A 27,637-nucleotide genomic window follows, 5' to 3' on the forward strand; every position below is an offset into this window, starting at 1 on the left:
GGGTGTATGAACCGATTTATGTGTTTTGTTTTTGTATATGTGAGGATTATTTCTATTTTGTGTTTTGATTGTAAGTGTATTTTGTTACAATTTTTGTTGGTTATGTAAGGTCGAGGGTGCACTGTGTTTAATCTTAGGAACGAGAGCGAGGGAGGCTAGTCTCGTCTGACACTCCTTACCTGTAGCCAGGTTATTAAGAGGAAGGCTGGGGCAGTCGACCCATGACAGATAATCGAGCCATGCCAGGTGAGACATCTTTGCTTTTGTTTAAGCAGGAAACAGGATTCTAGTATAGAATACCCGTAGGAAGTAAGCCCCAGGGTAGCCGTTAGGTTGGGCAGGTCCTTGTATTATGGTACTACCGTGTTAGGGCAGGTGTTGTATTGTTGAAATCATGGAGCAGTGCTAAGTCGCTGTCTCTGTGCCACACGGACGCCTGATAGGAGAAGGAGGGTAGAGTTGGTTGATTAATGATATCCAAAGTATAATAACATAGTGCCTTAGGGGAAGGAAGGTATTAGGCTTCGGGAGAAACTAGGATCTTAAGGGAGGTGACACTATTGTAACGTACCTGCCCGCATACCAACACCGCAGAAGCCAGTTAAAAGCCAACTGGGAAAAGTGGGAATAATCCCTTGTACATGGCCATGGTTATTTACCGGATCCAGTTTCTCCTCAGCCGAAACAATACCCGTAGAGGTTAATATGTCATAAGTAGATAAGGGAAGAGAGCGAGAAATACGAACCACAGCTTGGGTTGGCACCCCTGATATAAATCCAGCCGGATCCCTATTTTTATATATATTTATACGTTTTACTTCGCTGAGCTCATGTCCTTGAATCTGATATTTAAAGTTAGTTTTTTTTTTTCACCTATGTGCATTACTTTACATTTATCTAAGTTGAAACACATTTGTCACTTGTCGCTCCAATCGGCAAGTCTTGTTAAATCTAATTGAATATCCTCGCAATTTTTACTGTTCGTTACCGTACCTCCTAGTTTGGTGTCATCGTCGAATTTGGCTACTTTTGATAGGATATCAGTCTCTAAATCGTTCACGTAAATAATGAATAGTGTTGGCCCCAGGACCGATCCTTGTGGCACGCCACAAGTTACGGGTTGCCAATCGGATGCTTCACCAATGAGAACTACACGCTGTTGTCTATCTGTGAGGAGGTGTGAAGTAGGTAAGCGAAGAGGAAGAGGAGTACAAAGAAGTACAAAGGAAAAGCAAACAGCAACAGACCTCTTGGTCCTAACTAGGCTGTTTGTTGTTGCTACCATCTACTCTAATCTATGAGTCAGAGACACAGGACAGCAAAGGCGAAGGCTCCTCCCCTCCCACCAGTCCCTCCAGCCGAGACTGGCATGAAAAGGAAGAATACCATGTAGCATAGAAAAAACTACAATGGAATTTTACGTGGACAGAAGGAAGATCATACACGACAACTAAGCTAACACTACTTTCTGTTAGACCGGAGCAAAATAGCGGATGTTCGGGTTAGCTTCTAAATATTTGTCTAGTCGGTTTTTGAACGTGCAAATAGTTTCGCTTTCGACGGCGTTTTGAGGCAGACCATTCCATACATTGATGACACGGTTGAAGAAGAAGTGTTTTGATACATTTGAGTTGAAACGCTTCCTCGTTATTTTGTATCCATTGTTTCTTGTTACACTTGCTTGAGACTAAAATAATCATGAACATTAACGTTATCGAATCCCTTGAAAATTTTAAACACTTCTATAAGGTCACCTCTTAGCCTGCGCTGTGATAAGCTGAATAAGTTAAGTTCTTTAAGTCTGTCTTCGTACGGTTTGTTTCGCAGTCTAGGGATCATTTTCGTGGCTCGACGCTGCACCCTCTCGAGTTTATCAATATCCTCTCTGTAATAGGGAGACCAAAACTGAACGCAATACTCAAGATGTGGGCGAACAAACGAATTGTACGGTGTCAATATTACTTTTTCTGATTTGTGTTCAAATGTACGACCAATAAATTTGCACTTTTCAATATTGAAATTCATTTGCCATGTTCGTGCCCAACTACTTAAACGTTCGAGATCAGCTTGGAAGTGTTCTTTATCCATTGTCGTAGTGACTCTGCTGCCTAGTTTTGTGTCGTCTGCAAATTTCGATATTTTACACGATAGCCCCTCGTCAATGTCATTTACGTACACTAAAAACAGAACAGGTCCCAACACCGACCCCTGTGGAACACCGCTTTTGACATCTCGTCAGTCAGATGACATACCATTCATAACAACTCTCTGTTTACGGTCGGTAAGCCAGTCTTTGAGCCACTTATGAATATTACCACTTATACCGTGAGCTTGCAATTTACTAAGGAGGCGGTTGTGAGGGACTTTGTCAAATGCTTTCTGAAAATGCAAATATACAATGTCTACTGATTGACTTTCATCGTATACATTAAAGATGTAGTTGAAGAAATCGAGAAGGTTAGTCAAACAGGAACGTTTGTTTCGAAAACCATGTTGCGAATCCTTAATTAGTCTGTTATCTTAAAAAAACTTTACCATTTTTTCGCGAATGATTGTCTCTAAAATTTTGTACACGATTGACCTTAGACTGATTGGTCGATAATTACCTGGTTGCGACTTGTCACCTTTATTAAAGATAGGAGTTACGTTAGCGAGTTTCCATTCTAGTTGTACTTTTCCTGTGTTTAGCGACTTTGAGAATATGTTTAAGAGGGGCTTGCTGATCTGATGTTTTGCCTCTTTAAGAATACGCGGGGATATTTTATCTGGGCCGGGCATTTTGTTTACTTTAATATCATCGATAATTTGTACTATATCACTTTCTAAGATGTCGCTAATACTACTCAAGGATGTGTCATTAATATATCTAGGGGCTTCCGGTTGCCTTTCGGATAAGATTTCTTCTGTAAAAACGGAGGCAAAAAAATCATTCAATATGTTAGCGATTTCTTTATCATCATTCGTGGATTCGCCATTTACAGTTGCTATTGGGCCAATACTGGGGGTGAGAACTTTTTTTATTTCTTACGTAGGCAAAAAATTCTTTAAGATTTGTTTTGCTGGTGCTTGCAATATGAAGCTCGAGGTTTCTTTTATTGAGACGTACGATTCTTTTTGTTTCTCGGCGTAATCTTTGGAATTCAATTTTGTCTGTTTCATTATTTGTGATCAAGTATTTGCGACGCGCTCGATTTTTATTCTGTTTGGCGTTTGAGTTGATTGTTCCACCACTTAGGCTTGCAGTTGGCTGTTGGTCGTCTTTTACGGAATGGTACGCATAAATTCACGGAACTACTTAAAGTTTTTGTGAATGTTTCCCAAGCTTTATTTATATCTGAGGCTGCAGAAATTTCGCTCCAGTCTGCATTCGCTAGTAAATTTCTTAGTTTGTCAAATTCCGCACGTCTGTAATCAGGTATTCTTTCTTCACTCGTTTTCATGTTCTCTTTGATTTTTATCTTAAACGAAATCATTCGATGATCGCTATCCCTGAATTATGTACCAACATTGAAATCATTAACTAGGCTTTCTTTAGCTGTGAGAACAAGATCGAGGATGTTATTTTCGCGAGTTGGTTTATGCACATGCTGATAAAGCGCACTTTCTAATAAGTTACTAAATAGATCGTGACCTGAGTGTATATTTAATGTGTCTCCCCAACTCTTTACTGGTAAGTTAAAGTCTCCCATAATTACAGCTTCAAATTGATTGCATATGTTAGAAATTTGTTCGAACAGTTTTCTGTCTATTTGGATTGCTTGGTTTGGAGGTCTATAAACAATGCCAATAACTAATTTACTTGAACGGTTTTTAATTTCTACGAAAACGGTGTCTATATTATTTATTCTTTCTACTTTGATAACACGTGGATTTAAACGAGCTCGAATATATAAGACGACGCCACCACCAACTCTGTTTTCTCTGTCGCAAAGAAAAATTGAATAGCCGGGTAAGATAAATTCCGCAATAAAATCTCTGTTATTTGTGTTTAACCATGACTCCGCGACGGCGATAATGTAGAAGTTTTCCGTTGCAGCAAGTTCTTCCGGGTCTGTGAATTTATTTCGAATGCTGCGGGCATTTACATAACACGCGTTTATATGATCATGGTGGGATTGGTTGGTGGTCCTTTGATTGTTTACGTGACGTTCTCTATCGGGCTCGCTGTTTTTTTTTTTTTTTTTTTTTTTTCTCTGAAAAGTGACACCTGCTCACTAAGTAGTCTTCCAAGGAGGGATTTAGGTGCACACCATCGCGTTCGTACAAGTCATTTTCACTATAAAAGTTATTCCAAAACTTCACAAACTCTACATTTTCTTGAGCACATAATGACTTTAGTCGGTTGTTAGTGCTGAAGGCTTTGCTGTAAAAACTATTACTTTCTTTCATCCGCGGGAGGATACCAGATATCATTATGTTGTTTGTTTTTTCCTTGAATTGTCGGATCAGTCTATGATACTTTTCCATTAATTCTTCAGAACGATTGGCCTTTACGTCGTTCGTTCCGACATGGATGACGAACAACCCACCAACCCACCAACCAACCCACAGTTCTGGCCCTCATGAATCCCTAAATTATCCCAGTTTACCCCTTCAAGATGACTTTACGAGGGGCTTCGAAGACATCTTGATGGAGTAAACTGGGATAATTTAGGGATTCACGAGGGGCAGAACTGTGGGTTAGAGAGCCAGGAGAACCAGGTAGAAATGTCTTACAATAATTTAGTTAGAGTACGTAATAGTAGAGGGGCAAGGACAGCATATACCACAGCGAACACTTTGAAAAGAAAACAATGACCCTAACTGGATGATTCGTGGACTAAAACACGAGATAGGGTTAAAGAAGGGAATTTATCAGAAAATAAAGAATGGTGAAACACATCTCAGGGGCCGGTATGTCGAACTATTTAGATTAGTGAAGAAAAACACCAGGATAGCAAAAAGGAATTATGAGATAAAAGTAGCAAATGAGGCGAAAAGTAATCCTAAGGGCTTCTTTTAGATGTATAGAACAAAAACAAGGGAGAAAATTGGACCGCTGAAAACAAACACAGGGGAGCTAGTGGAAAATTACGAAAATATGAGCACATTGCTGAACGACTACTTCCTTTCAGTATTCACACAAGAGGATCGAACGATTATTCCGGAAAGGGTTCAGGTGTACGAGGGCGAGGATGGCGATAAATTGAGGGATATAATCATTGCCAGGGAAGTAGTTCAGGATGAGATAGATAAGCTTAAGAAGAATAAGTCGCCAGGTCCTGACGGGATATTTCCGAGTGTATTAAAGGAATTAGGTGATGTACTCAGTGACCCACTAACCGACATCTTTAAGATGTCGGTAAATACTGGTTATGTGCCCAGCCTATGGAAAGTAGCTAATGTGACGCCGATTTTCAAAAAGGGAGACAGGTCAGCTGCTTCAACCTATCACCTATTGACCCATCAACCTACTGCCTATAACCTATCGGTTATAGGCAAGATGCTGGAGTCCATAATAGCCAGGAACATTCGGGAGCATCTAGAGAAACATAGCTTAATTCACGACTCGCAGCATGGGTTCACTAAAGGTAGGTCATGCCTCACCAATCTCTTGTCCTTCTACAATAAAGTATTTGAGGCGGTAGACAGAGATGAAAATTATGATGTAATCTATCTTGATTTTAGTAAAGCGTTTGACAAAGTTCCTCACCAACGACTGTTGCTTAAATTACAGGTTCAGAGTAGAGGGTAAAGTTTTGAACTGGGTCAAGGCGTGGCTTAGCAACCCACAAGGTTCGGTATTAGGTCCACTTTTGTTTATTATTTATATCAATGACTTAGATACAGGAATTAGTAGTGATGTCAGTAAGTTTGCAGATGACACCAAGATCGGTAGAGTAATTGAGTCGGATCAGGACGCTAGTATTCTCCAGGATGAACTAAACAGATTGTATGACTGGGCGGATAAATGACAGATGGAGTTCAATGTAGGGAAGTGCAGTATTCTGAGAGAAACAACCCCTCTCATAACTATTGCTTAAATGACACTCTCATAAGCAGGTCTGGGTGCGAGAGACATTTAGGGGTCTTAGTGAGATCTGATCTCCGTCCAAGGGCACAATGCATTCAAGCTAAAAATCGAGCAAATAGGGTAATGGGATTTATTTCAAGGAGCGTAAGCAACAGAAGCGCCGAAGTCTTCCTCAAACTATAATTAGCATTAGTTAGACCTCATCTTGACTATGCGGTTCAGTTCTGGTCACCTTACTATAGAATGGATATCAAAATGTTAGAATCGGTGCAGAGGAGGATGACTAAGATGATTCAGGGGTTGAGAAACTTGCCATACGATGAAAGACTCAAACAGTTAAACTTGCATTCTCTTGAAAGGCGAAGGGTGCGTGGAGACATGTAGTCTGTCTGCCAAACCAGGAATTAGGACCTAACCTCACAATCTCTGATAAAGTTTTTTTCTCTGCGGATTATTCTTCTATGGGGTCTGAGTTAACATCCTAGGGTGGGTGTGAAACTCTCAGCTTTGGGGAAACTGAAAAATCCAAGATGGCGGCAAATATGGCCGCCGACCACAGAAAAAAGGCTAGAAGGCCCTCTAATTATGCAAGAAAGTCGTGTAATATGTCAAAACAGGGGTTTTGGGGCATGGCAAACCCAATTATAACATTAAAAAGAAAAAAAATGTAATATTTTGCAAGATATAATGCATACTGATACATATTTTCCACTTTTAGAGAAGACGTTGACCATGACTTGTGTAACATGCAGTGATATGGGCACAGCAGTGAGACCAAAATATATCTATGAATAAATCATTATCTGTGAATTTTAATGCTACCACACCTAAAATGTTAGGAAACAACTAAATTTTCAAAATCTCTTAATCAAATGTACAGTTCAGAATGACGACAAAACATGGTCACCACATCAGTACAATCACTATCTTCACTAAACAGTGTTCACAAACTAGTTTCAATGTTATACCTTAAAAGCTTTTGAAATACCTATTCTTCCAATAGTTACAATAAGATGTGAACAAAGACACAATTAAACAATCAATATCAGTCACTATCATCATCGTCCTCATCAGAGTGATTTCCCAGAAGAGTGTCACTTATTCTGGTGTGGTAATTCCAGCAATCACCAACTCTTTGACAGTTGCAAAATGTTCCACAAGTCATTACAGAACTGTTGCAGCTGCATCTGCGTGTATTGCATGGTTTCTCTCCCTTGCATTCACATTTGATACTCTTGAGTAGAGATTTTGGAGCCAGTTCTGTGTTGGGAGGTAGCATCACTGCAGCCAGAATTCCGTTATCTACATTATACCACCCATGCAACAAGGGGTCAAGTTCTGGTGGGTTTGCTTCCAGGGAGTTCCTCCAAACTGCTACCTGGATGTGAGCACGAGCCACATTCTGAGCAAGAGCTTCATCTGTTGGGGGCAGAGACTTCAGCTTTGGAGAACGTGCAATGTTCTTGCTCACTTTCTTCATCCATAATTTGTATCTGGCATCACTTGCTGAATCAGCATTTCCCTCTCCGTAGCATGCAAGAATGAAACCTGTACATTCTTTGATCACTTTTCTTAGAGTGATTTTGAGGTCTCCCAAAGCACTTAGAGGATGTTTTTTGCTTCTTAGAACTCTTAGAGGAACCCCTTTTCCAATTCCGTAGTATGGTGCTACTGTGTCACACCCTGATATGCCATGCATTGCAAGGAGGTCTTCCATAATGTCATCATTTTTGGCCACAGTTGCATTGATATCAATCACAGACCTCCCTTTGATTGGTGACACCATCCAAACCTGAAGACTGAGCTTCCCCAGATGACAGAAGTGACACAGCAGCACAAACACATCTGTGTCATCAGCTACAACTATGGCTGACTGTGGTCTCACAATTGCCAACTGCTGGGGAATGATGGTGTCAGCCTCTTCATGTCTTGTTTCTAGATCCCGTCTCTGTATTGCCAGCCCTTTGTACAGCTCAACTGGTGTAGGATGGCTTCCAGTGATGACAAGGCGATGTTTCTGGAACTCCTCCTTGTGGTTAATCAGATCTTCATAAAGCAGGTCTATCAGGGCTGCCTTGTTCTGGGTTACCGTCAGGATGACTTTCTGTGGTGGAATCTTGGTGGTCGGAGTAAGGTGATACACCCTACTTGCCCCTAAATCCCTGGTCTTTCGAAGGGACTCCTTCCTGCTGTTTTCAATGTATCTGAAGGAAAGAATTTTATTTTATTTTATTTTATTATTATTTTTTTTTTTTGTGTGTGTGTGTGTGCGTGTGTGCATCAAAGATTTTTTTTTTATTTCATTACATTTCGAACATGTATAGAAACTTAGATAAGAAAAAAATAATACCACTTACCTGTCAAATATGAGATAAACATCTGATCTAGACGCTTGATCATCCAGGTGTCTGCGGAAGTTGTCCAGGAAGTCTTGCACTGTGCCAGACGATGGCCAGGTAACAACCCACAACACAGCACACCCATCCAGGAATCTTGCTTCAGTGGTCATGTTGCGAAGCTGAATATGGGCTTCAACTTTGATGGCATTCTTGAGATTGGCCTTTGACGTGCATTCCCGCATCTGGCCATCACCAGAAAACATTGACGGTGGATGTGAGGACAGTTCATACTTCATCATGGATTTGATATCAAAGTCATCTGATCTTCCTTGTAATGCCATTGCTCTTGCATACAATGTTTCTGTATCAACAATCTTCTGTTGAGGTTTACAGTGCTTGTCTGCTTTGGCCATTGTTTGAACCTTCTTCTGAATAGTACCATGGAATGAAGCTGGCCAGCCAGCTTCAAAGGCATTCATTTCAGCTACAGCAATGGCAATGGCCTGGTCAACATTGACCTTTGGATCACTGACAACATTCCCAGTCACTATGTTCACCAAGCCATCCTTCAGGTGTTGTTCTGGGTCTAGAGGATCAATGACCATACTGAGTTTTTCCGCAGAGCTTTTCTGTCTCTGGTATCTGTCCGCATCCTTCCTTTGATTCCTCTTTGTGGTGACTCTGAGATTCATCTCCAACCTCATCAATGGTGTTTATGCCTGACATGACTGTGTTGATAGCATGGATACTCATGGTCCATGTCTTGAGGGCTTCTGGTTTCATGGTAAGGCCGATGATACCACTGTGGCCATGACCATAGCGCATATAGGTTGTTTCTATGGCCATGTCAGACCATATTCCATTGAAGATCCCAGGTTTGTGATGCATAGTGTGCTGTCCTTTGAGAAATTGTTCTTCCAGTTTCTCTGGCATCGCCTCTATACTCCGAGCATAGAAAAGACCATAGCGTCCATAATTATGGTGCCCTGCTGCAAAGAATAGAGGTATCATTTCCTTTACAGTTAGGACATGCAGTGGCCAATCTGCCTCTCTTTCGGCTCTCACAAACTTCAAGACACTCAACATAGGCTTAATGAAGCAGTCAACCCAAAGCCTTGCAGTACGGCTTTTCATGGACAGGTCATCCAACTGGCCCAAGGCACCTGTCACCAGGTGTGCTCCGAGGACTCCGCAGGAAAAAAGAACACCGCCGCGAAGACTGAAGTGACTAGAACCTCCCGGGATAGTGAGAGAAACATCGGAGGAAGACTGAGACTAGAGGCTGGGTAGAATACCTGTAGAAAGGAAGGAAAGAAAGGGATGTGTCCTCAAAGTGTAGGGGAGGGTGACAACCCTTGGATAGACTACCCATAGGAAGGAGAGAAAAAAGGTAATAATCCGGAGAGAAAGAAAGACGTCCCTTTTAGTCACCTTTTACGACACGCAGGGAATAGTGTGGTAGAATTCTTACACCCCCCAACCACAGGAGGAGGAGGAGGAGGAGTGATTTGTGATACTGATATGGTTGGTTGTGTTTAGTGACGGGCTATAAGAGAGAGAGAGAGAGAGAGAGAGAGAGAGAGAGAGAGAGAGAGAGAGAGAGAGAGAGAGAGAGAACTTTTATTCAAGAATAAAGATATAATACTTCCGCTCTACAATAGTTTAGTCAGACCCCACTTGGAATATGCGGTACAGTTTTGGTCTTCCCACCATACAAAATACATTGCTATATTAGAAAGTGTTCAGCGTCGGGCAACAAAAATGATCCCTTCCTTGCGCAACAAATCCTACGAAGAAAGGCTTTCCACCCTTAACATGTTCTCTCTTGAGAAACGTCGCCTCCGTTTTAAAATACTTAATGGTTTCACGAATGTAGACAGATCAAAATTGTTTATGATCGATGACACCTTGCGAACGAGGAACAATGGCATAAAACTCAAAATGTAGACAAGTAAATTCAGACTGCATCAATTTTTTCTTCGCCAACGTTGTAGTGCGAGAATGGAACAAGCTCCCACCTTCAGTGGTTCAGTGTAACACGATTGACTCCTTTTAAAAACAAGCTCGACCGTCCCTTCCTTGAACTTAATATTAACTAGAGTTGAAATGCAACGTTTTGGAGCTATCTGATTAATGTAGAATCACTTAGGTTTAAGAACAGACCACCTATAGTCTGGACCATGGGGTCTGTGTGGCCTGATTTCTTATGTAAATCTCTCTCTCTCTCTCTCTCTCTCTCTCTCTCTCTCTCTCTCTCTCTCTCTCTCTCACAGGAGTTATCTTCTATTATTTATTCCACTCTTTCAAGTCTTTTTTTTCATCTCTGGTATTCAAGACATCACCAGTCCACAGCCATTTCTCTCCCACCAACCCCACTCAGTAATTGCATTTTCTCCATTTACTGGTTAATATATCCATAGCAATGACATGCATGATTGTGTAACACTAACACGGTTGGTTGACGTCAAGTCAAATATAGACTATTAATTATTTTCGCATGGATAAGAATTTCTCCTTCCTGCCCCAATACTTCCTTCTGTTTTCTCGTAGTGAGTTTTGATCACATCTGAGACGCTCTACATATAAGGCAGTACATCCTTCTACATTAAAAGTGGGGCCATGGTCAATATATAATGAATACTATACAGAGGAAATGTGAGGGTTTAAGGCGGGTGTGGAACATTTCATCTCAGCTTCTACGGAATAAAGACAAGGAAATACTGGTGTTTTTTCTATGAAAACCTGTACATACATCCTTAGTGCATATGCTGCAGCAGTTGAATAACTATAAACATACGATATGTGGAAGAAATAAGGCAGACAAGCTCATTTACTCCGGCGATCTGGGAGCGAGAAAGCCAATGTTTGGTATCGATTCTTCGCGGCACCCGGTACCGGTACCTGGTGCCGCGAAGCCTCATGATCACTCGGGTGCCGGGAAGCCTCATGATCACTCGGCACTGAGCATTGCCGCTAGTACCGGTACCGTTTGGATCTTAGTGACGCTCGGCGCTCGCCCGCCTCCATGTGTTATCACGCGGTATGGGCCCTGTGTGGAGACACTGAGTCACTGCCTTGCTGACCGTCTCCCCAAGTTCCCACCATTATGTCCTGCTCTTCGTTTCCATCACAGCTCCCGTTTCCATTATTTTATTATCTGATTTATTTATTGGAGTTACTGGATAATTCTTGATGTCCGATTCTTTTTCTTTTTTAGGTTGCTAATAAATATTGTTATTGTTATTAGACTATGATCGAGTACATCCATAATAACTATATACATGCTATTTTTTTATCGAAAAAATAAATATTCACTTCATTCAGAGAGAGAGAGAGAGAGAGAGAGAGAGAGAGAGAGAGAGAGAGAGAGAGAGAGAGAGAGAGTGTGTGTTTTCTTTACAGGAAATTTATTTGGGAATTTCATCAGAAGTCATTAAGATAAAAAAATACTCCTTCGGGTACCGGTACCTGAGTTTTCGGTACCGGTACTACCGGTACTCAAATTAACGGTACATGCCCATCCCTAATGTTTGGGTGGACTTGCTCACCGGCTAAGCTCCGCCCACCCCTACCCCCTATGCTTCACCTCACAGTGAAGAGCGGCGCCCGCTGAGGGCCACTCCATCTATTCTTCCTCCAAGGAGCTATCCTTGTAGTCAATAATTCTTGCCCTAGCCTGTTTTGAGTGAGAGTTGAGTATGGGCAAACATTTCCCTGTCACTGCCATTCCCCCATGCAATGCAAATGAACCAGTTTGATGTAGAAGGCGAGAGAAATGTTATCTTTTCACTAGCTGCTAAGTAGATGTCAGCCGAGTACCACTCTGACCTCTTTTATCAATCTTTTAAAAGTTGATACAAATGGAACTTGGAAGGAAATAGAGGATGTGGGTGATAATGAAACACATCTGACAGGTGGATAACGTGAATAATTCAGCTGGCAATGCAAATGTTCAACCCATTTAGACTTGCGTGTGACAAGCACTCCCTCTCTTTGGTATGAAAGATGGAGCACGAGTTTTGTAACATTTTCAAACGTGAAAGAATATAGCTATTTTTCTGACTAAAAATTTTTCCATATGCTTTTCGTATGTTATGGTGTGAGCTGAATGCAAAGTTCAAAGAAATCATGCCATCTTTGGTTTGGTGTGGGCTGGATGAAAGGCAAATGAGACAAGATGGGAAAGACAGAAAATAAAGAGGAAGGGGGACCGGGGGAGGAAGGTTGGTATGGGCAATAGGAGGGAGGGGTTACCAGTACCAGAAATGCAGGAATGATGTTTCATATTAAGAATATCATGATACATTCTCTTTAAAACCATAAACGGTTATTAAAACTGTGTACTTCACGACTAGGGCTTATCCTAGTACCCTAATATAGTATTGTGTCTGTAGTAAGTAGAAAATAATAAACGACGTACCTTTGATGTGTGCACAGCTGTTACTTTCGTATTCCTGGCGAGTCCACGTCCACTTAACAAAACTAACTTTTAATTGTGATCATTATATAAAATGTTCTGAGAGACTAATCAGTCTCAAACACCTTATCTGCCAATTGCACATTACTGTGCATAAGAGGCATTGCTCAAGTTTTGTCTCAAGTGCTACAAAATAATCCAATCTGACACTCATGTCTCATCACCTTTAGAGGGCAAGAGTGACACATGTTTCATTACACAGAAGCACTGCTACTTTTTAGTCAATTTCATTCGGCTGTATGCAGTGATTTGATGATAATCTATTGGTTTGAAGACTTTCGATTATGACATACTTTCCTTATTGTAGTATCATGTACTGTGGTAAAATGCTCCCGCACTAAAACTTCTTCCCTCTTTCCAACCCTCCTCTCCTGCCCTACCACCCTCCCTCCCACTTTTATTCCATCTGCCATCCTTCCCTCCCCTCCTTCCTTCCTTCCCATTCACCTACTAATGGCTTCACTTGTATATCATCAGAGCACCATACAGATAATATTAACGATAGGGTAGCCTCCTCTTGCAAAGTTAATACTTACTTTATGGATTCTTTTTTGGTCCTTGAATGCAGTGCAGTGACGAATGACTTCCGGAAAAGAGGAAGAAACTTGATATAATGATGTAAAAATGTTAAAAGAGCAAAAAAAACGACATGGCACACCCACCCACTTGCCCAGAAATAAATATGTGGTCAGTGTCTCAAAATTAGTAGGCTACCCTCTTGTGAATAATTCCCCAGCATGCTTCCTTGAACCTTCATTAGACTTTTCCTACACTATTTACATTGTTAACAAATCAAAAGGCCATTAACAACACACTAACACCACCAAGACAGTCATCCTGAGACTGCCAGTAAATATCGATACTGTAGGGCTGCCTTCACCATGACACACACACCCGTGCCTCCCGTCAGGACTGGTTTTGATACTCTTGATTCCATCGTCGTCATATTCCAATACTTGGGGTACTAAAATGAAAGGTAATTCCCCAGCCCTAAACTATGCATGGGTGGAGCAAGCAGGAATCCCTTGTTCCCATGAGTTCATTCATCCATTAACTGGGGAAAAAATAAAGCCTCAACAGGTGCCAAATTATCTCGCCAGATCAAAAAATGGTCTGTGCTAAAATAGATACAATGATGGATGAAACACTTGGTCTTGATTAAATTTGGTATGAGTGTGATGGCACCTACCTAACCTACTCCAAAGTCATGACATGGAGCAGGCATTTTGTTCACTGTTGTATCCATTCTAGCACTGACTGCCATAAACCAAACTGGACATGTCAAACTATTGGTGACCGAATCAAAGTACTTTAACTATATACAGTATAATGTATTTAGTAAATGATAAAGGTAGCAACATGATTGGTGACTAAAGGCTCAAAGTTAGTTTCATGAAAACAAGTTACATTGCTGTAAAGATGAAAACAACAGCCAACTTTAAACTAAAACTAACAATAAAAGATAACTGGAGGAAGAAAAATTCACAAGGTCAGAAGCATAAAAAAAGGTAACATTTCAGCAAACACAAATGGGCTTTTGGCAGAGAGAGGAGGAACCAGAGAGGGATTGTGGCCAGTAGTTACACACCTGTTTGCCAAATGAGAATGAGGTAAGGTTTAGAGAAAGATCTTTCACAACAGAAATTCCACTTCAACATCATAGATGGTGCAGATATCAATAACATTTGGAAATTTGATCATGGAGCATTTAATGACAAATACCACAATAAGAATTCCTACAACTCTAAATACTAATGACACTGATGCTGCTCCACGAGAAAGGTGAGTAGAAAATATTCTCCCACAGACTTCCTCTGTAACACAAGAGTATGAATGCCCTGACTTTGGTCAGCAGCCTCTTCAAAGAATCAAATTTGTATTTTCTTGGCACACAGAAGTATTAAAATAATTAAGCAAATGAAATAATTTTCTTTCAAATAAAATCAACACATTTATTCTCAAATACTACACAATGGAACACAGTTTCATGCAGTTTCAGATGTTAACTTGCAATGTCATTTTTGCAATGAATACAATAGCTTTTCATTATTATGTTTACAAAGGTAACCCTTTGAGGGCCAGATAAAGTTCTTCCTTCTGAGTAATAATGTCTCCATTTCTTCAGGAAGAAATTCCATCTCATTTTGAGGTTCCACGTTCAGATGAAGCGTTCGACAACGTACGGTGCTGAAAGGAATAAAAGTATCAAGCATTAAAATCAAACATACTTCTTTAGGCATCTGACATTATAGGTATTATGTATAGGTGTGTGTGTGTGTGTGCACAATTTGCTCCAGCCTGATCATGAGTTGAACTCATCATCACCATCAAATACCCTCCCGATCAGAGCAAAGCTCCCTGAAGTCAATCTATTGGTACTGCTAAAACCTTCATGCACCACACACCCCATCCTCCTAGCTCAAGCAAGTTCAACCATGCAGTGAAGGTCAGTGTTGCCACCTCTCCATAGCATTTCACGCAGAACTTGCCTATAAGGTATCCCCAAGCTGCCAAAACAGGGCAGGAAGCACGGGAAAACACCTGAAATCTTGCAGCCACTATGACAACTACCCTCCTGCCATGAGCTTGGGGTTGATAAAAGGCAGAAATCTTATCTACTTAATCAACTGCTCTACTGTTGCAATTGTTGTAACTGTTCTTGTAACTGTTGTTAAGTTGCATTCTACCTATATATATGCTCGTCTCCCATTGGAGTAAATTCCGTGAATTTCAGTTTGTTTATTTGTAAGTGGAAGTAAAACTGCGAAATATTCAATTACTCAATCTATACGCTTTTTACACAGAGGAAGTGGCAACACCGTGTTCTAACAATGTCGTCAGCTGAACTGTGGACTCGACTGTTTTCTCATCCATATTTCGTACATGAGGTGAGTACTAGATCAATAATCATCTCCTATGCTGGGCAGGAAGGTTTATTAAGGGAAGTTACTCATATTTCTTGCGTACAAATGACAGAGGATGCTTACATGTTCACAGGCGAGCTTTAAGCTGCCAACCCACTGTAGTATATTTCGCATGCTTTTGGCCTATTATTAAGGATTTTATCTACAAACGCTTACATACAGGGTGCAAAAAGCTATTCTTGGTCGGCTATTATTCTTGTGTACAAGAGGAGGGCCATGTGACAAAAGACAGCATTGAAATCAACAAATGTGACCTCATGTAGCCCAGTTATTTTAAAGATTATAGAATGATCAGGCTGCTTTGCTGAAAATAACACAGTCTGGTGAAAATACGTGGCTTGTACTTAAATTAGTAACGTTAACCGAAAGCTCTAGATCGCAGTGTTACCATAAAGGAATGTTTCACGGTGCGGTGGCGGCCGTCAGTCTGCCTTTGTTTCTCGTTGAGTGAGTGTCAGCCATTATTTTTTGTGCTTGTTTATTGAGTCTGACTGTTAAATAAGCAACCATGGGGCTAAGGAAAGTTCCAAGTGCCAACAGCCCTTTGAAAAAAAAAAAAAAAAAAAAAAAAAAAACAGGGAGAAACTCAATAGAATTAAAGAAAACTCATAGCAAAGTATGAAAGTGGCGTACCAGTGGCTAATCTCCCCTTCCAAACAATAATCCCTCCTCCTCCCTTTCCACTCATCGCCATCTTCCATACGCCAACAAGAGTCTTAAATAAAGGTAAAAGTGATGTTAAATGTTCATTTATCCATTTCATTAGTTATTTATATTTTTTCTCATTGTTTTCTGTATGTAAAACTATAGCTATTCTCAATAAAATGTATTTTTTGTTATTTTTTGGGGGGGTTGTCTAGAATGGATTAATTGGATTTACATTATTTCTTGTGGGAAATATTGCTTCAGTTTTCGTACATTCGGTTTTCGTCAGATTTTTTTCGAACGGATTAATCACAAAAACCAAGGTTCCACTGCACTTACCCTACTTCAGCATAAACAAAATAAATTTGACGGCACGCTAAGTCAAAAAATGCCTTGTCGACTATTGTCGACACTCGCGGTTTGAGCCCAGGCACCAGCTGTCGACTATTGTCGACACCCGCGCTTTGAGGGTTAAGGAATATATATTTTCCTGCAGATCACTCATACCAGTTAGGCAATATTATGGACTATCTTCAGTGTTGATTTCGACATCCTACACTTATCAGGTATGTTTTTATCGGCGTCACAGACACCGATCAACAGATTGTCCATCTTCTTAGTGTTCTTGTTGTTCTCTTCAAGTTGTTTTCCTGGCTTACCCATGCACTGTAGACATGACATTGTATAATAATATTTGTTAGTTCTGATGAACCCTACAACATGGCATTAAAAACAGTCATTTTTTTTTTTTTTCATATCTTGGCCTGTGGCGCCAATAGGCCTTCTTAGTAGGGCTTGATGGTCGGCCCCAGCCCGTTATGGTGCAGACAAGTGTTTATAGTGGCACCATCTTTATATTTCAGCATTTTCCATTTTAGACCCCTAGTTGCATAATATAAATTGTTGGGGGTGTATTGGAGGGTCATGCGATGCCAATCTAGCACAGTTTTTGTGCTATTAACACTTGTTATGTTTAATTATCACTTTCATGAAATTCGCTTTTTTTCTGACATAGGAATTACAACTGGTTAGATGAGCAAGAAAATATTATCAGATTTAAACAAAAATTTGGTTGTGAACTACAAATATGATGAGGTCCATTATGTACAATACTAAAGTAATAAATTAATTAGGGAGAGGCACAGATCCTCTGCGGCAAGTGCGCCAGGCTCAATACGTAATTTTTTTTCTTTAACAGAGTTCATCATGGTGTGCCACTACAAACCTGCGGGGGGCAAGCAAAGAACTAAAGACTACAGTGAAGGTGATTTAAAGTGTGCTATTGACCGTGTCAAATCTGGTGGATCAATAAATAAAGTGGCAACAGCCCTGAAAATTCCTCGCCGAACCCTCTGCTGTCATGTAACTGGTGTAAGAGGTGGAATATGGTCAACTGGTGGGCGACCTACTGCTTTGCTGCTGGGGGAGGAGCTGTGTATAGCTCAGCATGTGGCCATTTTAGGGGATTATGGCTATGCCTTTTATGATATGGAATTACGACTCTTTGTAAAATCATTTCTGGAAAAGGCAGGCTGCACAGTTGCTCAATTAAGGACAATTTACCAGGTGAAGAGTAAGTCTGACTCTTGTTAATTAATTAAATGCACGTATCAAAACATCAGCCGAAAAAGGGCAGCTGTAAGTGCTGAAGCAGTGACTAAGTTTTATGATATTTTAGAGCGGTGTGGTCTGAATAATTTACCTCCAGAAAATGTAGTCAATTCTGATGAGACAAATTTCTGTGATGACCCAAAGGGTACCATGCTTCTCTACAGGAATGGTATTAAGCATGCAGAAAGAGTCATGAATATGTCAAAAACAAGTGTTTCAGTGATGTTTGCAGGAAGTAATTATGGGGTATTACTTGATCCCTATGTGGTTTACAGAGCAGAGCATTTAATGAATACTTGGGTGCAAGGTGGACCAATACATGCCAGGTATAACAGAACCAAATCTGGGTGGCTTGACAGTCACTGTTTTGGTGAATGGTTTGTGAAGGTTGTGGTGCCCTACTTTGCTAAGCTGGACAATAGTTCACCAGGAGCAATGATAGGAGACAATCTTGCATCTCATCTGTCTGCAGAAATCATTGAGCTCTGTGAGCAGCACAACATCAAATTTATCCTTCTTCCACCTAATAGTACTCATCTTCTTCAGCCACTTGATGTTTCTGTATATGCACTAATGAAAAAGGTTTGGAGGAAAGTCATAGCAGAATGGAAACTTGGCCCTGGAAAGTATTAAACAACATTACCAAATCCCTTATGCACGAGTTAACCAGCATCTTCACTCTTTCATCCCTCACACTGGTAATCTCTGGAACGATCTTCCTTCATCTGTATTTTTAACTATATGTAAGATTTTAATTATGTACAGCAGTGTTGGCAGTTTAAACCAGGGGTGTCAAACTCAAAACCCTTCAAGGGCCAATTCATACTCTGAAGTGCCGTCATGGTGGCCAACAAGGATAGAAAACACATTGACAAGATTGAAGTTACCGTGATAATGCAGGCCATTTATGACTATCCCGTGGGCCATGAGTTTGACACCCCTGGTTTAAACCAAAAAAACATCAATAAAACCAGTGTTTTTTGTGAATCTTTTTTTAGTTTCATCAGGTATTGTGGTCTTAATTATATGTGGTTTTATTATTTTTATTATGCACAGTAATTTTACTAACACCAGGATGAAAACGTCAGTTGGTAAACTCAAATCTCTATTCAAATGCTGTAACTCAGAGTAACTGAAAACATAACTTTGGTACATTATATATATATATATATATATATATATATATATATATATATATATATATATATATATATATATATATATATATATATATATATATATATATATATATATATATATAAGTTGCTATGTGTTTGCGTTCCGCTACTTTTATGTTTTTGGCAAATGTCTTTTGGTGGTTTTTGTAGGTGGTCCAATTATCTGTTGTGTTGTATGTCTGCGCGCGTCTGTAGAGTCTTTATTTCTTGCGATGTTGTCTGCGTAGATCCCTGGAAAACCAGGGAAGTGTGTATCTACTTGAAATAGTTTTTTGTGGTATGTGTCTGTTCATTGAGGCGTGTATTTTGTGTTTCAGGTTGTTGCAGTTGGTGGAAGGTCTTGTGTGTGGGTCTGTCGCAAAAAAGTCAGTGCTGAAGGCAGTTAGGTCTTGTTTGATCATGTCTAAGTCAGCCCTTGAAAAAAAAGGGTGAGGGAAAAAAAAACTCGTGTGTTGCATTAGCCTTTACCTTTAACCACTTAGGGTGAGGGATAAAAAACTCTGGGTGAGGGAAAAAAAAACTTGTGTGGTCAGCTATTAGAAAAGTTCATCATAGGCAATATACAGGGCCTCTACCCAAAGTCGAATAAGACCAAAATCTTGATTATAAGAGAACACACCATTGGTGAGGCTCCCATGTTTATTGCCCTAACTGAAACACACCTGAAGACTGACGTGAAAGACGCCGAAATAAGCATCAACAACTACTACATATACAGGGTAGACAGAGTGCAAAGAAGCCATGGGGGGGGCAATTATATATGTGAGGAATGACCTCTCTCCCACCACAAAAACCCTAATATCTCACTCCAATGGAGAAGTTGAACTAATCGGCATCAAAATAAATAAATACAACCTGGTTATACTAAACTGCTACAGGCCACCACAGTGCACCTTGGAAAAATTTGATGAGGTGATAAATAAGGTAAACAAATTACTGGAAAATCTCCCAACGCCAATGCCAAACATTATGCTCTGTGGGGACTTCAACCTCCCCATTATCCAGTGGCCAGAAGGCAGGCTCTCCGGTGGCACACTAGCAGACAGGGAACAGGCTAGACGCCTCATGGCAACAGCAGACCAGGCCTTTCTTACACAACTAGTAACCAGGCCCACCAGGAAGGAGAATATATTGGATCTGCTGTTCACCAACAACCAAGAAGCAGTAAGAAACTATACAGTGGAAGAAACTATCATCTCTGACCACAGGCTTCTTACCTTCAGTACAGACTATTTAGGGGATGCAACCCCACAGGCAAGATCACCAACACATTCCCAGCCACTTGCTGCCCTGAATTTCCACAGCAGCAAGGTAAACTGGGAACACATAAGGCTTGCACTCAGTGAAGTGGATTGGGATGCTACTTTGGTATCAGAGGACCCCAACCATATGCTCCAGGAACTCCTTAAAACAATAACAGAAGTCTGCCAAAAGTATGTGCCACCAAAAAGGTATAAAACAGCCTCCCAAAACAAAATCCCAAGAGACAGGAGGATTCTAATGAAGAAAAGAGCGTCCCTGATTAGACAGCTACAAACGGCCAACAACCCACACCGAAAGTCTGCCCTCATCAATAGATTAACACAGGTGGAACGAGAAATCAAGGCCTCACATGAAAAACAGCAAATAGAAGAAGAAAACAAGGCAGTAAACAACATCAAAGAAAACCCCAAGTATTTCTACAGCTACTGCAAAAAATTCTCCACAACAAAATCCAAAATTGGGCCACTCGAAACACAAAAAGGCAAACTAACAAATGACCCCTCAGAAATGTGTCAGCTGTTAATGCACCAATACAATAGGGTATTCAGTACACCACAACCCACTGCCATCGTCCATGACCCCACCACATTCTTTGCCGAGAACCCAGCCCACACACTACTGCCAGAAGTGGTAATAACCACCGGGGACATAAAGAAGGCCACAAGGGAACTACGTGCAAACTCTGCAGCTGGACCCGACGGAGTGCCAGCTATCCTGCTCCGTGAGTGTATTGAAACAATGGCACATCCCATACGGAAGCTGTGGCAGTGCTTGTTCGATACAGGAAAAATGCCAGCGCTATTCAAACACTCCTTCATATGCCCTATATACAAGGGAGGCAATAAAAGCCTTCCAAAGAACTATAGGCCGGTTGCCCTCACCTCTCATATTATCAAAATCCAGGAGAAATGTGTGAGGAACAAGATCAAAGAATACCTGGAAGCAAACAATCTGCTAAGTAAGAGTCAACATGGCTTTAGGAAAGGAAGATCATGCCTATCCAAGCTGCTAACCCACTACGATAGGTTCCTGAACAATCTAGCCACAGGACAAAACGCAGATGTCGTCTTCCTCGACTTTGCCAAAGCTTTCGACAAAGTAGATCACGGCATACTGCTACATAAACTCCGGAAGCTAGGCATAACAGGCAAGCTGGGAGTCTGGCTGCAAGACTTCCTCACACACAGAAAGCAGTCAGTATCCGTAGATGGCCAAAAGTCAGAGGCATGTGTGGTGAAAAGTGGAGTGCCGCAAGGGTCAGTGTTGGGCCCTCTCCTCTTCCTAGTACACCTGGGAGACATAACCACCACCCTAGACAGAGCTGTTATCTCCTCCTTTGCTGATGACACCAACATCAGCCAGAGCATCAGCACTCCAGAGGACGTGAACAGCCTACGACAAGACCTTAATAACGTGTACATATGGGCCACACAAAACAACATGAATTTCAACCAAGAAAAATTAGAGCTACTGAGGTGTGGCCCAAACCAGAACATCAAAAATGCAACCAAACTGTACACAGAGGGAGGACACGAAATTGTCCCGCAGTCACACGTCAAATGCCTTGGAGTGCGCCTCAGCAGTGACACCACCTTCACGCATCACATCACAACCACAGTGAAGAAGGCCAAGGCCATGGCAGGCTGGGTCCTCAGAACGTTCAGCTCCAGAGAACCACTAGTCATGCTCACACTCTGGAAGTCCATGGTGCAGCCCATCCTGGACTACTGCAGCCAGCTGTGGTCTCCCCACAAGAATGGAGACATCCAGCTATTGGAAGCAGTACAGAGATCGTACACCAGGCAGATTAGTGGCATGAAGGAGCTGAACTACTGCCACTGGCTTCCCAAGCTAGGGTTGCTCTCCCAGCAAAGGAGGAGGGACAGATACCGGGCCATTTACACATGGAAAATCCTGGAGGGTACTGTCCCTGACCCCACACCGGGAATGCTGACAGCTCGCATCTCCGAAAGAGCTGGACGAATGTGTTCAAGATACGCCCTGCCGACAAGAGCAACGGGGAAAATTAGAACACAGCTGGCGGCCAGCCTAGCCCACGACGGTCCAAAAATCTTCAACGCACTACCAAAAGAGGTATGGGAAATCACAGGCTGCTCAATGGACAGGTTCAAAGCTGCACTGGACAGGTTCCTTAGGGCAGTGCCCAATGAACCACCAGTGCCAGGCTATACAGCAGTCTGCAGAGCAGCCTCAAATTCCATACTGGACCAAGTGCGGCTGAAGAAGCAAGACGCCAGCAACTTCCAAAACAGCGGTGGACCACCACGACTGTGAGGCACAAGACCTCTAGAAACAACTAAGTAAACTAAGTAAGTAAACTACCGTAAACATCCCTAATTTCGCCCGATTTTGAGAGTTGGTGGCTACAGTTTTCTTGGCAAGCATTCTGATATAAGTTAAAAGCACACAATACAAATGTGTTATCACATAATGAATATCTCAGGAATTAAAAAATATACAACAAAATGCTGTACTGTCAATGAAATGCACATAAAAAAAAAAAAATAAGGCACGCGGCATCAGCTGTTGTTTTCTGCACAGTCAGGCGACGCACCCGCACTACCATGAGTATGTTCAGGCGATGACATTTTTTTCATGTAACACGGCGTCTTTGCATTATGATTCAGTGCCTGTCTGGCAGCCGAGGAGTGAGGGTACGTGTCATCTGTCTTTGATCATGATATTGTTTGCCAAATTTTGTTTATCTGAATTTGTTGAAATGGCGCAATAAATGATGCTATATGTAAGAAATTGGCGAAATTGATGACGCTGGCGAAATAAATGGTGAAATTAATGACGCATTTTATGTTTTTCGCCATATTACTTATCAACTCAGGTTGTCATGATGCCTTCTATTAATAATTTTCATCATGTTTCTCTTCTAGCTTACAATCATGCCTAATCCCGAGATCTCGGCCATCTCGGCCAATAAGAGTAGGCAAAAAACACTACCAATGGTCTCCAGACGACATGCAACGTGCCCTCAAAGCATGCAGGGAAGATCGAGTTACTCCTTCTGAGGCTGCCAGGACTTTTAACATACCAAGGAAGACACTGACTGACAGGTTACATTGCAAAGTTAGTGATGATTGCAAGGCAGGGAGGAAAAGGGCTTTGACACCAGGACAGGAGAGAGACTGGTGCAACTACATTGGCTGCATGGCTGGGAGGGGATTTCCTCTGACTATTAATCAAATTCTGATGCTTGCTTGGTGTATAGATAGAATAAATGGAAGGAAAGTGTTTGGATCATCAGGTCCTTGTGAAGGATGGTGGAGGTCATTTAGGCACAAATATCCCGATGCCACCAAGTTAAGACGACCTGACAAGATGGACAGGGAGGGCACTCTACTCTACAGTTGACATTATCAGGGACTACTTTCAGCTTCTTAAGGAACATCTAAATAAGGGTGGATATTTAGAGAGACCTCAAGATATCTACAATTGTGATGAAAGCATTGTGATTTAAATAAATGTACACAGAGGGTAGTTATTCCCAAAAGAATGAAGCATGCTCACTCTAGGGATGTTGCCTCATCAGAACACATAAGTATTCACTGCTGTGTGTCAGCTGCTGGACATACCATACTACCCTTCATATTAAAAAATTATTTTCCAGGAGGTAACTATGCAAAGGATGGGTCTGATGGTTGGCTTTATGGTAAGCAAGAATCTGTCTTTATGGATTGTGATCTCTTTTTCACATGGTTTCAGCAACTATTCCTACCTCATACTCGTCCCACAGCTGAACGGCCAGTCTTGCTTTTGTTAGATGGGCATATTTCTCACTGTTCCCCACAGGTTATTGAACTGGCTTGTAAAAATAATGTTACACTATTTGCTCTTGCCCCACACACTACTCATATCTGTCAGCCTCTTGATGTAGCTGTGTACAAGAGCTTCAAGTCAAAGTTGGGAAAGCTAGTTAATTTTGGAAAAGCAATTAAATTTAACTTTTGGATTGCAAAGAAAAACATGGCAAGAATCATAAAAAAAACCCATCTGAAGACAGTATGACAATGTCCAATAGCAAAGCTGGCTTTCGTAAATGTGGTATCCAGACACTAACATTGGCCTTGCTGAGCCACCAACTAGCTCTGCAGTAGATGCTGCCACAGAAACTGAGGAAAACATACAGATGATATTCAGACACTTCATAACATCCCTCAGGAAGAGCCTGGCTCATCAGCAGACTTTATTGCTCTGTGCCGAGCAGATTCTGAAGGCAGTGCCTCTACCAGCTCAGTACATATCACTATAAATGAGGAATTAAAATCCAATAGTACACACAATCCTACCCAGGTCATAAGTCCTCTAAATCCCAACAACAACCCACTATTTGCCTGTGGTATTCTATCTACTGAAACTTCTCACATCCTCTTCCCTCCTGCAGAAGAAATACCTCAGGGTCGTAAATGACCACTGAGAATACAGTCTAAAGCTCGAGTCATGACTGCTGAGGATGTACAGCAGGATATTGAGAGGCAGCAAGCAGAAATTAATGCTAAAGCAATGAAGCATCGAAAGACTGATGTTCCTAAGGGAAAGGGCAAGGGTAAAGGTAAAGGGTCAGCTATAAATTTGAAATCCACCAAAGACAAGCAGCAAACCGGGATTTCTGAAACAGGTGAAGAAAATGTAGGTCTGATGGAGGACCAGACCTTCAATGGATGTGGCATGGACTGGGATGATGAAAGGGAAGTTTTACAGTCAAAATGGGTTGGATGTGAGACCCAAAGATGTCCCCACTGGACATGTCTCCGGTGCCTACCTGTGGGATTTAATTATAAAGATGAATACTTTTGTGATGATTGTGTCCTGTGAGGTGTTTTTTTCTTCTAAATGTCAAGGAAAAGGATTTGTTTGTATTTATGTTTGCCATCAAAACTTCTTTAAGTTTTCATTTTTTTTTTTTTAATCTGCCTGCTTTGTTGTGAGGATGAACTTTATAGATCTGAGAGTGCTGTACTTCAATTCAAGCTGTGAGGAGAATTCCTTAATCCTATGATATTGAGCATCATCATGTCTTTAAGTTTACTCAAAATGTTTTGTTCATTTTCAATCATTTCATGCTTCTTTATTCTTGTTATAAAATTTAGCATGACCATATTTTTTTTTTAGTTAAGAGGATACCATTACATTTGTCTCATGTGTTTCTGTATGGTATATTTCCAAATCTATTGATAATTTGTTGAGATAATTTTGTACAATTTCTATAAATGAATCCCTGTGATCCAAGATGCATGTAATCGGCAGCACTAATTGCTGGCAGTACTATCTCTCCCTCAACATACCTTATTTACTGTACACATATAAAACTTACTTAATTATCTAACAACCTGCTTACATATATCTACCAACATTTCAGTCTAATCCGTGGTTTCTAAAATCATTTAAATCCCGAGTGTAAGCCACCATTTTGAAATACCGCGCCATCACGGAGTCCCCTTAAATAAACTCACTTAAAGTATATTTTCCTATGAAACTCCCCTACACTTTTTTTTTTTTTTTTTTACATTGTTGCCTATTGCGCCGGTAGGCATCTTCCCGGTGGGGCCTGATGGTCGGCCCAAGGCTTCTTCCAGGTGGGGCCTGATGGTCGGCCCAGCCCGTTCTGGCGCAGGTGAGTGTTTATAGTGGCGCCATCTTGCTTAAATTAATTAAAAAGTGAATTGATTAATTAAAAGAAATGAATGTGGCATCGTTCAGTAAGTGTATAATGGTACATCTGTACATCCACAAACAGGTGAATCCCCTCCACAGGCAAGCGTTTGTAACACTGCTCTCTCACAAGGACACCAAACATGCCAGCACTTGAGGCTGGCGAAATTAATGACCCTCACACACCTCTACGTTTTAACTACATGGACAACTCAGCCAGCTGTGTTTATTTCGCCTTACATGGTATTTCTATGTATGTGGTGAAATTATGTTATGCACCAAAAATTTCGCCGCCGAAATTTTAAGTACGCTAATTAATTTCGCTAATTTTCACTCTCTGAAAAATATCATTCATTCTCTGCAGTGGATAAACACTAAACAGTAAGCCTACCTGTGTGTACCTCTATAACACATCAACATTTCGCTTAGATGTAACAGTCAGTCTGAAATGTGATTTGGAAGCAGGCTACGAATTTTCAAACAGCTGATGAATAGACGAGTGGCGAAAATAGTGATGTTTACGGCAAGTAAGTATTAGCCTTTACCTCCAACCACTCGGGGTGAGGGAAAAATACACTCTGGGTGAGGGAGAAAAAAAACTCGTGTGTTGCATTAGCCTTTACCTTTAACCACTCTGGGTGAGGGAAGTAGGTAGCAGAGCCTTACCTGCCCGGATGAGTCCCACCGTGGCGAGAAAGGTGGCTATGTTGGAGTAGAGCATCACCCTCGCCATCCTCTCCTCCTCCTGGGCCCGCTTCTTCTCCTCGGCCGGGTCCATGCGGGGAGCTCCTAAGCGAATCATGGCAAACACTTGACTGACTGCTCTTCGTGCTCAACCAAGAACTTCTCTTGTAAGTGCTGTCTGCTGTGGCTGAACTCGTGCACAACACACCGGGCTTGATCTTGATGTCACAGGTGGATTAGGATTTCTCCCCAGCCAGGCCTTTGTATCGGCAGCTCCTGTGAAAGAAAACAAAACATGCGGAAAGTCTATGTTCTTCTCGGGGCAAGATATCATTCCCTACATCTTGCACGCCACATGCTCTCCAAGAACTCTTTCACTGCCTCAATCACTCGTCCATTCGTCTCTCCACTCAGCCCCAGCAGCAGCACCATCCACTCCCTTCCACTCCTCCCATTCACTCCACGTCTCATCTCACTCAGAAACACCTACATCATCTTCGTTCTTTCTCTGTCATACTTCTTACATTCCAGCACTACATGCTGCACAGTCTCGTCCACACCCCTGTCACACATCTGGCACACTGTGCTGCGGGACTCAGACTATCTATAGAGATTTTGCAGCTGACGTCATCAGTGGGGGTGCGGGGGTAGTGCAGGCCTGCACGGCCATCTTGGTAGTCAGTGGTGGTAGTCACTTATCAAAGCAAACCTTGGTGGCGGCTAAACAAGTGCTCGAGATCTGTGTGTTCGTCATGGGATACGTATGCTGTACGTGCGGTTGGATGTTCTAACTGACACGGGAGAGATGCTGTGTCATTTTA

At 41.5% G+C, this 27,637-nt stretch overlaps 1 long non-coding RNA gene across 1 annotated transcript; it reads right to left on the reverse strand.

The window, feature by feature from the left end:
* Positions 1 to 14,767: 14,767 nt before the first annotated feature.
* Positions 14,768 to 27,355, reverse strand: LOC126998912 (uncharacterized). The gene is made up of 3 exons (XR_007753067.1): positions 27,341 to 27,355; positions 26,799 to 27,092; positions 14,768 to 15,016 (listed from the first exon to the last, which is right to left on the reverse strand). It is a non-coding gene; the product is annotated as an uncharacterized LOC126998912 (long non-coding RNA).
* Between the last annotated feature and the right edge of the window lie 282 nt (positions 27,356 to 27,637).

Source organism: Eriocheir sinensis, chromosome 2 (genome assembly GCF_024679095.1).
Source record: "Eriocheir sinensis breed Jianghai 21 chromosome 2, ASM2467909v1, whole genome shotgun sequence".
NCBI lineage: Eukaryota > Metazoa > Arthropoda > Malacostraca > Decapoda > Varunidae > Eriocheir > Eriocheir sinensis.